This window comes from Bubalus bubalis, chromosome 22 (genome assembly GCF_019923935.1).
Source record: "Bubalus bubalis isolate 160015118507 breed Murrah chromosome 22, NDDB_SH_1, whole genome shotgun sequence".
NCBI lineage: Eukaryota > Metazoa > Chordata > Mammalia > Artiodactyla > Bovidae > Bubalus > Bubalus bubalis.
The window spans coordinates 9,928,302-9,944,772 of NC_059178.1; the positions used below are offsets into that span (position 1 = coordinate 9,928,302).

At 39.0% G+C, this 16,471-nt stretch overlaps 1 protein-coding gene across 10 annotated transcripts in view; it reads right to left on the reverse strand.

The window, feature by feature from the left end:
- Positions 1-16,471, reverse strand: part of DCC (DCC netrin 1 receptor) — a 1,367,203-nt gene that overhangs the window by 692,080 nt on the left and 658,652 nt on the right. Inside the window, exon 1 of one of the 10 annotated variants that reach the window (XM_044934816.2) lies at positions 2,823-3,046. The exons of the other annotated variants lie outside the window; for them this stretch is intronic. The gene's annotated coding sequence lies outside the window, so the exon portion shown is untranslated. Of the gene's footprint in view, positions 1-2,822; positions 3,047-16,471 lie in introns of those variants that run through there. 10 annotated transcript variants of the gene reach the window in all.

Consider the following 16,471-nt stretch of genomic DNA (forward strand, 5'->3'; position numbering starts at 1 on the left):
TGGTCGTATCCTACGACTGCCAGGGGAGTGCTGCCTTCAATGCTTTGTTTGCTCCAAATTAAAGCCTCACAGCTACGTCCCTTCAAAGCCAGACCTTGTTTGCCCCCTTTTAATTTTCAAATTAGCCCAGGGGGAGAGAATAGACATAATTCAAAGAGAGGTTTTCCAGATTTGGTTGCTTTTCAGCAGCCAAAAGACCAACAAAGGATTCTTAGAATACGTTATAAGCATATTTCTCTATGTTCCTCCGAGAGTTACCATTTCCCTTCTTTAGTTTTTTCCCCAAGTTTTTGTTTTAGCATCTTCATTTTCACTGGTGAAATGACAGGCTCCTAGGTGGCTGGCTGCAAAGTGGTGGCTGGAATGTGGCTTTGCAAATCAAGTCTAGGAAGTGTGTCTGGCGGGTACCAGCCACTCTCCTCCAGTGTGTGGTCTGGGAAGGAGTATCCATGTGGCCGATTAGTTGAACTCAGAAGGATGTAACAGAAGAAGTATGAAAGGGAAAGAAAACTGTAGGCAAATGACAGTTTGTCCAGCTCTGCAAGATTAGAAGCACGTAAATACCTCATTTCCTTGGCAAAAAAAAAAAATTAGGGAGAAATGTCATCATATAAGACTTTCTTGGAATCACCCATGTGGTTCATTCAACATACACACTCTAGGGACTGCTCTGGTGGCTCGAGTGGCTAGAAATCCACCTCTCAATGAAGAGCACACAGGTTTCATCCCTGGTCTGGGAAGAACCCACATGCCGTGGGGCAACTAAGCCTATGGGCCACAAGTATGGAGCCTGTCTGTGCTCGGCAACAAGAGAAGCCACAACAACGAGAAGCCCACGCACAGCAACTAAAGAACATCCCCTGCTCACTGCAACCAGGGGAAGCCTGTGTGCAGCAATGAAGACCCAGCATGGCCAAAATTAAATACATAAATAAAACACTCTGTAACGGGCTGGTATTTCCCCAGATCTTTCAAAACTGATTGCACATTAGACTTGGAATCAAGTGGTCATTTTGGGAACTCCTGTAATCCATGAGTGATCAAGAGTCAGTTTGAACAGAGGTCTATCATCATTTCATCAGCTTGTCTTGCTAGATTCTTGGCCGTCATATCCATTGGAGCAATTCAGGATTCTCCAAGTCACCCCTGTTAATAGCATCCTTAGGGCCTCTGGTAGCCAACACCGCACCTTTGTAAGAATTTGAAAAGGGTGCTCTCTTTGAAGGGATGAGTTTACAAAGGTCTTCCATGGGATTGGCTAGCAAATCTAGAGTTGGGCTTCAGGGCCTGCCTAACCTTCGCTTGGAGACTGTTCTCACGCATGAACTACACCCATGTAACCGACAGCTCTGTCCACCGTCTCTTGACTTCATGATCCGCAATCAGTCAAGCATGATTCAGCTTGGCTCATGTCTTTTGTTAACTCTGGGGTCAACAGAGGCAGATCTTAAAAGCATGTTTCCAGGTAGCAAGTTGATAACTATTTTTCCTCATCCTTCTGAGCTCTTATGCAATACGTATTTCCCAGAACATGAGTAAATAATGAACAGAGTTATATCACCTCTTCCTCAAAGTTACATGGTATTGTATTCACAGAGAGAAATTCTTTTTCAAATTTAATCAAATCATATTGAACATCAATGCCATTTTTGTCATATGAGTTGATACACTGCCTTTGAAAAGTGATTCATCAATGTATATCATAACAATGGAACCAAGAACTTCACTTCTAGGAATCTTTCCATAAACATATGAGAAAAAAAAAAGCTATACACATGCACAATTATTCAGTACAGCATTATTTAAAATAGTGAACACTAGAAAATGAGCTAATTGCTGATTATTATAAGCAACTGATGATTGCATAAGCAAATTATGGAATACCCAGCATACTTAACATAATACAACCATATAAAATCGTTAATATTTTTTAAAGTGAGGAAAATTATTCCCCCCCCCCCTTTTTTTTTGTCTAGAACAAGCATATCTGAAAGTATACAAAGGGACATTTTGCTAATGATTCTAACCCTCTATTCAGTGTGGATTAAAAAAAAAAAACTATTCACAAGCATATTGATTTTCATGAAAAGATGTTTACCTCCATAGGCTTTGACAATAACTTTATTTTCATTCTCTACTTTGCAGATAAAATTCTTATTACAAAACCCGAGATTGGTTTATAATCAATAGTAATGAATAATTTTACAGAATTCAGGCTCAGGCTTTCCATCAAGCTTAAATTTCATTACGCATGGCTAACAAATGGTCACAACATTCATGAAAGCTGATTATGAATGTGGCTGATATTTGCTGGGCCAACCTGTAAACTGGGCTTGTTTCAAGGCAGGCAAATCATCCAAACAACAGAAAAGCAAGCTCTTAAAGTTGTATGACTTTTTGTTTTACATCAAGTAACTGTCACCAGCCCTTCCCTACTATCTAGGTTCTCCAGATAACCCTGCCACAAATCTCCACCACCCCTGATTACATCATCTTATGGGAATTTCCAAAGTACTTTTCGTTCATTCACTTTTTCAGTCAGTGTGGTGGTTAATTTCATATGTGGATATAAATATACCATGGGGTGCTAAGACTTTCGGTTAAACGTTATTCTGAGTGTATCTGTGAAATGTTTGTAGACTAATATTTGAATCAGTAGACTGAGGAAACCACACTGCCCTCCCTGGTGGGGCTCATCCAGTCCATTGAGGCCTTGCACAAAACAAAAAGGTGGAGTAAGAGGATTCATTCTTTCCGCCTGACTTTGAGCTGGGACACCAGGTTTCTCAAGCATTCAGACTGAAACCAGAACCAGCACTTACACTGTTTGCTTTACTGGATCTCTTTACTGGACTCTTTGCCAACCGCAGGAGGATTTCTCAGCATCCATAGTCTCATGAGTTTCTCTGGAGAACTCAGAGTAACACAATCAGTCAACATTTATTGGGGCTCCTAACATGTGGCAGCGGAGGCTTCCCTGGTGGCTCGATAGTTAAAGAATCTGCCTGCCAATGCAGGAGAAGCGGCTTTGATCCCTGGGTCTGGAAGGTCCTCTGGAGAAGGAAAGGGAAATCCACTCTAGTATTCTTGCCTGGGAAATCCCATGGACAAAGGAGCCTGGAGGGCTACAGTCCATGGGGCTGCAAAAGAATCAGACACAACTTAGCGACTAACATGACAACATGTGCAGGCAGCGTCCTAATGGCTTGAGAAATATAATGATGAAAACTGATACTAGCTTCTCTCATCAAAGATCTCCTCTGGATTTTGAAAGTCCAAGGGAGAAGTGTGAGATTCATATTCATCATATTTCTTAAGAGAAATATGCTAAAGCCCCAATAACAGGAGAGCCCAGAAAAAACTTAGCAAGAGATAACCCTATTAGTTTCAAAGCTCACTGCAACAATAACCTTTTGAGGGACTTCCCTGGTGGTCCAGTGGTTAAGAATTTGCCTTCCAATGCAGGGGATTCAGGTTCAATCCCTTTGGGGGGACTAATATCTCACATGCCACAGGGCAATAAGCCTGTGCAGAGCAACTAGAGAAAGACCACATGCCACAGTGAAGGCCCAGCACAGCCAGAATTTTAAAATAATAATAATAATTTAAAAAGAATCTATTGGGTTATGATTGTTTCAAACTTTTCACTGAGTGTATCATCCAAAGGATTAAATACTCTTCTACCTGTTAATAAATTAACCCAAATGCTGACTTTTCTTGCTACCAGTAGCAGTGATTGAATACATACTAGGCACTATATAAGGTATAATAATATGAAGTATAGCCTCTTCCTGGCTGTAAAGGGCTCTACTAAAATTCCCCAGAAACATCTTGTATTTTCAGCTTGTTAGGTAGGACCATCCTCCTTTCAATATAAAGGATTTTTTTCCTGTAAAAAAATATGACTGACTCCTATATTTAGAATTTGTAGACACAGATCAAAGAAAGGAGAAACCTAAATGGAACAAGTTTTCAGCGAAAACCGTGGTTTCAGCTCAATACCTACCTATATTTCAGTATATAATTGATTAAAGTTAATTTGATAACAGATGAAGTGAAAGTCACTCAAAGAGTCAGGCCGACTCTTTGCAACCCCATGGAATACAGTCCCTGGGATTGTCTAGGCCAGAATATTGGAGTGGGTAGCTTTTCCCTTCTCCAGGGGATCTTCCCTACCCAGGGACTGAACCCAGGTCTCCTGCATTACAGGCAGATTCTTTATAGCTGAGCCACAAGGGAAGCCCAATAACAGCTAAGATTCACATCAAATATATCAAAAAGATTAAATTCTTTCTCTGACAATTCCAGTATCATTTTTCCTCCCCACAAAATCTACCTGAAATATGAGAATCAAGAAACCCCAGCAGAAATAATCATTTACCTGGAAAACTTCTAGTAAATCTATATAATTTAAATTTTGATTTGAAAGTACCTACTGGGAGAAAATTGGAGCTAATGAGACATTTGCATGCGGTGCATTTGCACAATAGAAATTGGAAGACAAAATACATCACTTCACTGCTGAACACGTATGATTTTCCACCTTCTCTACTGAGACCTTGAGGAAATCAAACCATTTAAGAAATTACCAAAAATTTGCAGCTTGTCCCAGAGTTACCAAATATCCCTGATAGGATGAGCCATTCAAATGAAAAAAAAAAAAGTGTCTGATACCAAAATTCAATTCATATTTTGGGATTTGTTTCAAACTCACCAGAATCAATATCTACCACAAGAACCTGAACTAATCATTTATTCCAACATTAAAAGATATACGCTCTTCTATAAAAAGATAACATTATAAAAAGACTAACATTACTTTGCCAACAAAGGTTCGTCTAGTCAAGGCTATGGTTTTTCCTCTGGTCATGTATGGATGTGAGAGTTGGACTGTGAAGAAGGCTGAGCACGGAAGAATTGATGCTTTTGAACTGTGGTGTTGGAGAAGACTCTTGAGAGTCCCTTGGACTGCAAGGAGATCCAACCAGTCCATTCTGAAGGAGATCAGCCCTGGGATTTCTTTGGAAGGAATGATGCTAAAGCTGAAACTCCAGTACTTTGGCCACCTCATGCAAAGAGTGGACTCATTGGAAAAGACTCTAATGCTGGGAGGGATTGGGGGCAAGAGGAGAAGAGGACAACAGAGATGAGATGGCTGGATGGCATCACTGATTCGATGGACGTGAGTCTGAGTGAACTCCGGGAATTGGTGATGGACAGGGAGGCCTGGCATGCTGCAATTCATGGGGTCGCAAAGAGTCGGACACGACTGAGCGACTGATCTGATCAATGCTTAGCAATCATTTCCTGTTGAAAAATGTCAGTAAATTAGACAACAGTAGGTCATCTTCCCTGAAAATCTTTCCGTGTGGAGTCATTCTAGTGGGCTCGATAGTATCATCTGATACTTGGACTTAGAGTAAGATGGAAAAAGGACATACCTGGGCAGTCAGAGGGAGGTATTTTTCCTGTTTCTTAGGGGTGTGGTAGTAAGTAAAACGTTCCTTCAGGACAGCTTTAAGTCTCAAGTATGAGAGTACTTAAACACTTTCATAGAATCACGGATAACACTACTTCCAAGCTTGTTTATGCTCTTTCCTGATCTTATGATCAATGAGCATAAAAAAATATTAAAGTATTAGGAATTATTTCTTAAAAGGGAACATGGTTCAATAGATACAAAATAAGCTTTGAAGAGCAGGGGGCGAAGAGGAGCATGGCAAAGGGTTAGACTAAGGGAGTTATATATTACAGATAATTCAGACAGAGCACCAACTTGATAAGTTTGGATTTCATTCATTATTAAGGAATTCTGAGCAAGAAAATTATGTGATCAGATATACAATTTTTGAAGACCATTCTTGTGTCTGTATAGAGGATGAGTGGGACTGAGGTCACAGGTGAAGCCAAGAGCGGAAACAAGACTCTCACAAACGGTAGTCGAGGTGAAAGAAAATGGGGTTTGTATTGGGAAACAAACTCACACTGGCAGTCTTTTCCTCCCACCCCTGGGCCTGGGCCTCAAATCCTCACATAGCCTGATCTGATTTACCTCTTTGTATAAGAATCTTTTTCCATTTCAGACTCCATGGATGTTCCTTTGTTCTGATGAACAGTATATGTCATTGATCCTTAGGCACATTCCCAGTCTTCAGTATTTCAAACTCCACAGCGAGGGTCTGGAGAATTTTCTATTGTGGCACTGAAGGGTGCAAGCAGACCAGCTGCCCTGTGTCAGCTTTCTGTGGACCCCCTGGCCATGGGGAAACACTGCCCACTTGTTTATCTGAGTAAAGCACTATTCCATGCAGTGCTTGGCTGCGTTTTGCTCACCTCAGCAACTCTGATACCAAGATACAGTGGACAGAAGTGTCTGAAGTCCACCCCTGGGAAGGATAACAAGTGCCCAGTTCTCTGTCCCCCAGCTCGGGTAAGGGAAGTAATAATGAGAACCGGAAACAAGAGAGAGGCTAGATACATTCTGAGGCAAAATCAACAAAACCTGTTGAAGGCTGAGTGTGGGTTGTGAGGGAACGGGATAGATCAAGAACCAGCCCTGGCTTCAAAAAAAAAAAAAAAATAAAAATAAATTAGGTTGTGGGAGAAGGGAATTTGGCTTGGGTTAAGTGGGTGTATGCGGTAGTTTGAAGGAAGCCAGAAAAAAAGGACACTTTAAGAGATGTGGCACTAAAACTTGGACACAGTAAGAGACCAAGTAAGTTACTGGCTGTCAAGCTCTGAATCTCAAAGTTGAAAGGATTAGAGGTCATCATCAAAGTTCTTTCCATTTGTAAAATTATTTAACCATGTGATTCTATGTTGAAACAACTTAATATGTGGCCAGACCTTACAGTCATCCAACATTTAACAAAACTAACACAATAGAGAGTATAAATTATTGGAGATACAGAAGTAAATAAAACATTCCCCATCACTGCCCTGATAGAGCTGCCAGTCTAGGAGAGATATGGTGCTCATCCGACATTTATCACAAAGACACCAAGAGAGACTTAAAAACAAGCTTGGAGATTTACTCTATGAGTGATTTTGATTTGTTAGTCGCTCAATCACGTCTAACTCTTTTGCAACCCCATAGACTCTAGCCCACCGGGCTCCTTTGTCCATCAGATTTCCCAGGCAAGAATATTGGAGTGGGTTGCCATTTTTTTATCCGGGGAATTTTCCCAACCCATATATTAAACCCACATCTCCTGTATCAGCAAGTGGATTCTTTACCACTGAACCACCAGGTAAGAGAGGAGCCAATAAAACCTCCCCAATATTGCAAAAACTAACCAACTCAAGTTAATGTGAACAATTCTTGTTCCTTTGTTTATTATCCCAAGTGAACTACCTTGTCACTTATTGAGCCTTCTCATTAATTTAGTCCCTCTGATTTACTTTAGCTCTGTAGATAAAACTCTTGTTGTCAAAAGCTATCTAAAATATTGTTATTTTTAAGACATACAGCTTTTCAACTAAGAGAAGATCAAAAGTATAAGTTTCCAACAGCTAGATTTATCCTAAACTTTGCCAAGTTCTTTGAATTGACTTTGAATGAAAATTTGCTCTCTTTGAAGCAAACTCTTTTGTATTTCACTCTTCTCTTGGCTTTAGCATTTGAGGATTTGAGACAATGTTTAGAGTGATTTACAGATACTACTTCTGTGTCAGAGTGGTGTTTGAGACACACAGGACATCTTATTGTAATCTCTGTTCATCCTTTTGGGAAATATGCTGCTGAGTTGAGTCTTAGATCAAGGATCATCTATTAAGATACCAATGAAATCCATCAATCTTAAGTCCCTTATGAATTATGTGTGAGATGCATCTTTAAAGCAATTTCTCACCACTAAATGTATTAAGGGTTAATCTGATTTTATTGGGGATCTCAGAATATAGTATTATTTCTCAAATTTCTCATCAGATATGTACCACAGTGAGTGTGTATTTTTCTCGGGTTTATGAGGTCATTCACTCTCCATATCTATCTCCTGCAGTCATATTAGCAAAATGCGCTGTTAGAGCTAGTCTTCTCATTTAGCTTCTGAACATGGCTTCCTACTTCCATCTGACTGCTCAGCTCTGCCACCCCTCTGCTCTCTGCCTGATTTCTCTACTTCTTCACACTTTCTGAGGGCTGAGCCTTGTCTGGATTTGTTTACTGTTCTAGCCTAGGTGTCTGGTACTTAATAGGCACTCAATACACATTTGCTGAATGCACAAGTATCTGAATCCAACTCAAGCTTTCAGATCCAAATCACATCTGTTTTCCCTTTGCTTCTCCGATACCCCTTCAAATATATATTTTGCTGGCTTTCATTTGGCAATCCACAACCAGTCATTGATATCATTATCTTATTTTCATGCATCTCTATTTGGTTAAATTTTAGATTGTTCAAGGATACATACATTTCTCGATATTTTGTGAATATTCACAGCTCAGTGTCTCACACAGGGAAAACATCAAATAATACCCTTGTTTTAAGTCTGATCACACTGAGGAGTGATTATTTCTGCTTTACCCCTTTACTCAAAGGGCCATCTGTTAAGAAAACTCTAAAACAGCTAGCTTCAGTTGATTTATTTCATCTTAAAGTTTTGATAGCAGATCTTTTCCATTTCAGAATATTTTAATGGTGGCCTCAATCTGTGCAAAAGTCTCATTATTTGCAATTTAGAACCTATAACTTGCAATAACTTAGTTCTTAAAGACTTGGACTATCTTTAAGACAACTATCAAGAGATTTTGCAAGCAAAGTAATTGGACAAAAACAATTTACAGTGTACTCTGCACTTTTAACGTGACTCCTCTGGATTCTGAAATATGGGACATGGTTATGCAGTTTTACTCCACTTATCAAATCCCTGCTTTACAGGGATGGTTTGATGTCACTCTACGCATTTCTCTAAAAGTAATCTATATGCTTCCTGAAATTAAGAATATTTCAATTTCTACAGTCTCTTCTGCCCAGCACAGTTCCTTTGCAGTAGTATGTGGTTAATGGTAATTGATCAATTAATTATTAAAAGCTGGATTTTTCATCTGTATTCCTTCAATAATCTTTCTATCCTCCATTAATTGTTATCATCATTTCCAGAATTCTCAAGTGAATATGAACATAAACAAATATTAGTTTCATCATTTAAGGCTGAAAGAGACCTTAGAGATGAAATAAATCTAATCATTTCAATTTATGGAAAACATGTGTCAAATATACAACATTAACATTTACCCCATCTTCAATATATTTTTTCCAATTTTTATATATTAGAGATTCTGTATATCTCAGAGTATATGCCTACATCTGTGATATTTATACACACATACATGTGCATGATTAATAAGCATTCAGACATGTGTTTGTGTATATGTGTATAGATATAGATACAGATACATAGACAGTATGTCTGAATGCTTATTTATATGTGTACAACTATAGGCAAATATATACATAGATAACTCTACATTTCAAGTGGATTTATGTATACAAACACATACATTTACTTCATACATATTCCTACAAAGATGTATAGTTGACTATTAAACAAGTGGAGAATTGGGCAAAGTGGTCATATTAAAATAGTGTATTGTCCCTCATTGTTAAGAAGTAATTTTATCTTAAATAATTGGACAATTAACACAATTTTTCTCACCATTGTTATGTTTTATCACTATTTTCCCTTTATAAAACACACTTTTCATACTTGTTCTCTCGACTAAATTTTTCAAGCAATCAAAATTTAGATTTAAAGAATAAACTGACTCCAGTTTTATCATTTAGAGAAATGGTAATAGCCTTATAAATCAGGAGCTTGTCCATTATACAGTTTTTTTTTTTAAATATGATTCAAACTTATCAGCAAAGATGCCTTATTATTCACACCAAGTTGAACTGCTAATTTTCAGAGAAAAATGCACCTGTGGAAAAAGAAAATATACCTTTAAATTGCGTTATCCACTGACAGGACCACATACTGTTTTGTCCTTGTTGTTAATACAGAAATCAGAGGGTGTAAATCTCTTCATCTTCCTGTCAGCACTTCTGGTCAGGGTGTTAATGGCTTGTAGCCAGGAAGGTGCATAGGCTTATAGCCAATCAGCAATGAAACCATTTAATCAGCTTTTCAAACAGGAAGTGCAAGTTGAGGAGGTAGGGGAGCTCTGCACTAATGCATTTAGAAGGAAACATCTTAAATCTCTGATTAAAACAAGGGACAAATAATCTTAATCCTCTGTGATATAAAGTGGGTAGAAGAGATCCACTTCATTTATTAAGTGGTCTACTAATCTTACCAATTGAAAATAAGTTATCAGCATCTGAACAGATTTCTTTTCAAAGGGTAAAACCGGACACCCCCTGTCAGATAAAAGTACTCTATGTACCTTCAGAGACGAGAAGCATCAGAAAGGTCTCTTGCTTAGAAAAACTAACACTTCTATGCACAGATGGTTTGGTCTGGTACAGAAGATGTAAAGTGTCTAATTCTGAGATAAGCTGGACTGAAAAATCCTGAATGATGATCAATAACAGTTGCATGAACTACACAATGAGACTGTAGAAATGTACCATTTGACATTCTTCAGGGGAAATAAACACAGGAAGTTGAGATAATTGCCTAAAATATCTTGGGAGAAATACCCTGATATCCACCAGGGTTGTATTATAAAAAGCATTCAAGTTGCAAGTAATTTATTCAAATACTTGTTAATAAATGAGAGGGAAAATGATCATCATGAACAAGACCTAAAAATAAATGTTAATACAATTAGTGTTTTTTATCTTAACTTTCTAGTACTAAACTCTGAACAAATGCCTTTTGCTGGAGCTATCTCTTTGCAGTCAAAATGGCATGAGTAGAGAAAACACAATGTAAAGTACTAAGCAACACAAAGGGTAGAAAATAAAATGCTTAACTCTCCATTTCTACAAATAAATACTAATGCCAACTTAAAAAAAAAACATTAAGTTTTTCTAAAATGCTTGGAGAAGAGATAGTGAAAGGAAAAATGAGCTACCTTAATTAGGTCTAAACGTTGCAGAGTGAGAACAAGATTTAGACAAAAATACAAGCAATCTGCTGCTGCCGCTAAGTCGCATCACTCGTGTTCGACTCTGTGCAACCCCATAGACAGCAGCCCACCAGGCTCCCCCGTCCCTGGGATTCTCCAGGCAAGAACACTGGCGTGGGTTGCCATTTCCTTCTCCAATGCATGAAAGTGAAAAGCAAAAGGGAAGTCACTCAGTCGAGTCCGACTCTTCGCGACCCCATGGACCGCAGCCCACCAGGCTCCTCCATCCATGGGATTTTCCAGGCAAGAGCACTCTACACGGTCTTTATTGGAGATGAGGAATCAGGCTTGCAATACCAGCTGTAAACTGACTCAAAACTTTGCTTTTCTTTTCTTTAACACAGAAATGTCTCCCATATTTGCCATGGCAACTCCATTCCAAGCTCGTCCTCCTCCTGGTGCACTAGGATAACCTACAGTGTATATCTGGGGACTGGGGGGGAGGCTTCCATGGCAACCCAGTGGTAAAGAATTTGGCTGCAATGCAGGGGACACAGGTTCAATCCCTGAGTCAGGAAGATCACCTGGAAAAGGAAATGGCAACCCATTCCAGTACTCTTGCCTAGGAAATCCATGGACGGAGGAGCCTGGTGGGCTACTGTCCATGGGATCACAAAAGAGTCAGAGACAACAGTAACAGCTTGAAACAAAAACTCTGTAGCAAAGGTCAGCAAACCGTATAGTTCATTGGCCAAATCTGGTCTGCCACCTTTTGTAGGACCCATAAGCTAACAAGGATTGAACAAAAGCAAAAAAAAAAAAAAAAAAGTCATGACATGTGAAAATTACATGAAATTAAATATCAGTATCCATAAAAACTAAGTTTAATTGTATGGGCGGTGATGTCCATTTCTTGACCTATTGTCTATGGCTGATTTCAAGCTACAGTGAAAGAGTTGACTAGTTGTGGCAGAAACTACGTGACCTGCAAATCCAGAAACATTTATTATCTGGTCCTTTAGAAGAAAAAAGAATTTGAATCCTTGACCATGATAATGCTGATTCAGGAGTTCTAAATTAACTAGCCAATTTCACTCAGTTAGTCAATGTGGTTGGGAGAATACGCTACCCATCTGGCGTATCTGACCTACGTGAACAATCGCACAAAAACAGATCCCTTAGTTCCTTACCATTCCATGCAGACACAGCCCCGAGGGCACGTGCTCACTTCCAATGTAACTGTTATGAAGACAATAAAGGAGGTAAAAGAAAAGCTTTATGAAACAGCTTTTTTCCACTTCCTTTTTGGCCTATTCATATTTCTACAGTTGCTTAGCTAATAAGTCATACAGTATTTATTATAACAGGAATTGTGGAATTTCCAGAATCTTGTATTAGAGAAGTTTAAGCAAGGAAGAAGTTCCAGTACTGTTCCCTCCAAATTGCAATCAACATGGCATTTCAGCTTTTCTTCCTAAACTTTTTGGGTAAAACAAATGCAAGATAGGATCAGAAAATGATGAGTTTGTTTCTGGATGTGTAAGAAGTTCAAAAGATAAAAGAGCTAACAAATTTCTTCATATTTTTCTACTTATATTCCCATGTATTGGCTATTTTTAGGACCAACTCCTCTGGAGGTAGTTCTTTCAGGGACTTTGGCACAGTGATTTATTAATTTATTCAACAAGTGTTTACTGAGCACCTAGTATATTCCAGAAACTACTCCAGGAATTAAGAATAATAAATCAAAAGGGAAAGAAAAGAACTCTTTGCTAGTAAAAGAAATTATATACTTGTGTACCAAGGTCCATATAGTCAAAGCTATCAATTTTTCCAGTAGTCATGTACAGATGTGAGAGTTGGATCATAAAGAAGGCTGAGTGCTGAAGAATTGATGCTTTTGAACTGTGGTGCTAAAGGAGACTCTTGAGAGTCCCTTGGACTGCAAGGAGATCCAACCAATCCATCCTAAAGGTGATCAGTCCTGAATATTCATTGGAAGGACTGATGCTGAAGCTGAAGCTCCAATATTTTGGCCACCTGATGCGTAGAGCTGACTCATTTGAAAAGACCCTGATGCTGGGAAAGATTGAAGGCAGGAGAAGAAGGGGACAACAGAGGATGGGATGGTTGGATGGCATCATCGACTTGATGGACATGAGTTTGCGCAAACTCTGGGAGAGAGTGAAGGACAGGGAAGCCTGGTGTGCTTCAGTCCATGGGACTGCAAAAAGTTGGGCACAACTTAGCAACTGAACAATAAGAGGAATTAGGAAATAAATTGATAAAAATAAAGTATGAGAGATGAGGATGACTATCATGAAAAAAGGAATGTAAGGAAAGGGGTTTAAGTGCATGTGGGCTGGGATCTAGGAGGTCATTAAGGGACTTACCTTCAAAAGACCTCAATGATGTGAGGGAGTATGGCCATGAGGTTATGTTTGAGAAAGCATGCCAAGTCAGAGAGAAACACATATGCAGAGGCTCTAAGGTGGGCACCAGGAGGAAGGCACACGGATTGTCTATGGAGGATGTAACACTGAATCAGCTCCAAAACCTACTTTAAAGGTCACTCCAGGTGTGTAAGAGAGAGAAAGTCCATAAACATTTCTAATCCAAAGTAGAAAGTGTGCTACAAAAGAAAGAAACAGATTTTAAAGTGCCAGAAGATAGGGTGATTCTTTCAGACTCAGAGCATAAGAATAGTTTTTGAAGAAGCAAATTTTATAGACTGCTACTTTGTTTTGTACTGTTTAGTTTAGGGTTTTTTCCTTTAATTGAGTTAGAGTCGATGTACAACGCTATGTGAGTTGCAGGTGTACAACAGTGATTCACAATTTTTAAAGGTATATTCCATTTATAGTTACTATAAAATAGTGACTATATTCCCTGTATTGTACACTATTATCCTTGTAGCTTATTGTATACATATTAGTTTGTATCTCTTACTCCCCGATCCTATATTGCCCTTTCCTTCTCCCCTCTCTCTACTAGTAACCACTAAATTCTCAGTATCTGTGAGTCTGCTTCTTTTTTGCTTCATTCACCAGTTTGTTGTACATTTTAGATTCCACATATCCTTGGGTCAGGAAGATCCCCTGGAGAAGGGAATGGCTACGCACTCCAGTATTCTTGCCTGGAGAATTCCACAGACAGAGGAGCCTGGTGGGCTACAGTCCATGGGGTCTCAAAGAGCTGGGCATGAGTGAGTGACTAACACTTTTACTTTCACTTATAAGTGATATCACACAGTATTTTTCTTTTTGACTTATTTCACTTAGCATAATACCTTACAAGTCAATCCATATTGTTGCAAATGGCACAACTTCATTTTTGTGGCTAAGAAATATTCCACTGTGGGCTTTCCTGGTGGCTCTGAGTTGAAGAATCTCCCTGCTACTGCAGAAGCCATGGGAGACAAGGGTTCGATCCCTAGATCATGAAGATCCCCTGAAGAAGGAAATGGCAACCCACTCCAGTATTCTTGCCTGGGAAATCCCATGGACAGAGGAGTCTGGTGGGCTGCAGTCCATGAGGTTGCGAAAGAGTCAGACACAACTGAGTGACTAAACAACAAACAAATATCCTATTATACAGACTTCTTTAAAGGATAGCTATGAAGCAAGGTAGAAGGAGGGCAAGAGGGGGGAAGCACAGGATCAGAAAACACTCAGGTAATACCCCAGTCAGTGAGTGGCTTATGTTTGGTTTGTATTGCAGAATGGAGTGGATAAGAGAGGAACATGAGAGATGACAGTGGAAACCCAAGGAGAGAGGGATTGTGGGGGGAGAAGGGAGCCACTGCACGATCATGAAGGCTGGGGAAGAGAGTTTAATCCCGTAGACACTTAGGATGACTGATCTATGGCTGTAGATGCAGAGTAGAATACTCAGAACACTATGTGTTTAATTGATGTTATGATTAATATTGCTTTTAAATGCTAAATTGGGGATGTGTTGGGGTGACAGGGAATGAGCAAACAGACACACATGTAGATAAACAGAAAACAGTATTTGCCTCTAAATTCTTCAGTAACCTCAGAACTTTGACTGACTTTACCTTAGAAATTTTCATTATACATCTTATTACACTGAGAAAGATAGATGACCAAATCTTTCCTGATGTTTTGGCTCCTTAAACATCCAGAAACACACACAAGTGCATAGACACACACACACACACACAGAAAGTCTCTTCCTTGAGACTGGTAGATCTCAACTGGGCATGGGGCTCTCCCCCAAGGGACATTGGCAATGTCCACAGGTATCTCCCATCTCCTCACTGACCACTGTGGCAACCACATGCTACAGGCATTTAGTAGGTGAAAACTAAGGATGCTGTTAAACATCCCTCAATCCCCCACAACACAAAATTATATGGCCCCAAAGTCAACAGTGCTGAAGTTGACTTAGAACAACCCACACCATGGCACTAGTTTCATGAGTAGGTTAAGCCAGATCAAATACAGTACACATCCAAGTTAAATTTGGAGTTCAAATAAGTAATAAATACATTTTTGGTATAAGCATGTCCCATGCACTATTACAGATGTAATCACACTAAAACATATTCATAATGTTTATCTAATATTCAAATGTGACTGGGCATCCTGTGTTTCTGCAGAATCTGGCAAAGATGCTCTAGGAAGATGGACAGTTTGAAATAAGAGATAATAAACTGCTGAGAATTGAAGGGGTAGCCCCAGAGCAAAAGCCAGGGGCAATTTTAAAGAGGATGGATGGAAGCCCTGAATTTCTAACGGCATCATTTCTCCCTACATCCCTGTTTCAGTGACCACTGGGAATGGACTCATGGACCTCACTCTAGACTACTGATTCAGAATCTGCAGTTATAAAGATCCCCAGGGGATTCATAAGCACATTAAAATTTGAGGCACACTGATCCAGACCATTCCTGTTGGCCATTAAAACACAGAATTAACCCTAGCAATTAAAGGCCTAGGGTATGGAAATTGCCACCATAAAGCTTAGTTCCACAGCTTGAAGAAACACATCTAACTGCTTTTTATAAACTCTAACCTCCCACAAAAGACTTTCTTAATAGCATAATAGTTGAATAATGTACTCATTAAGAATTTATGTTTTCCTACCCCAAATGAGGTAAAACTGGTTATTAAAGATAAACCCTAGTAAATTGGCAATGCAACTCAAAATGACATTTCACACTGAGAACAGAAATGTCAACTAGTGGCAAAATGGATCTGAGAAAAGCTATCAAGAATATCAGATCAAGAAACAATAGGATGGATAAACAACAGTCCTATTGTAAAGCACAAGGAAATATATTCAATATCCTGTGATAAAAATTCAATAGAAAAGAAAATGAAAAAGAACATATACGTATAAATGAATCGCTTTCCTGTACAGTAGAAATTAACATTATAAAATCAACTATATTCCAATAAAATTTTAAAAGTAATGAATAAAAAGCATAAA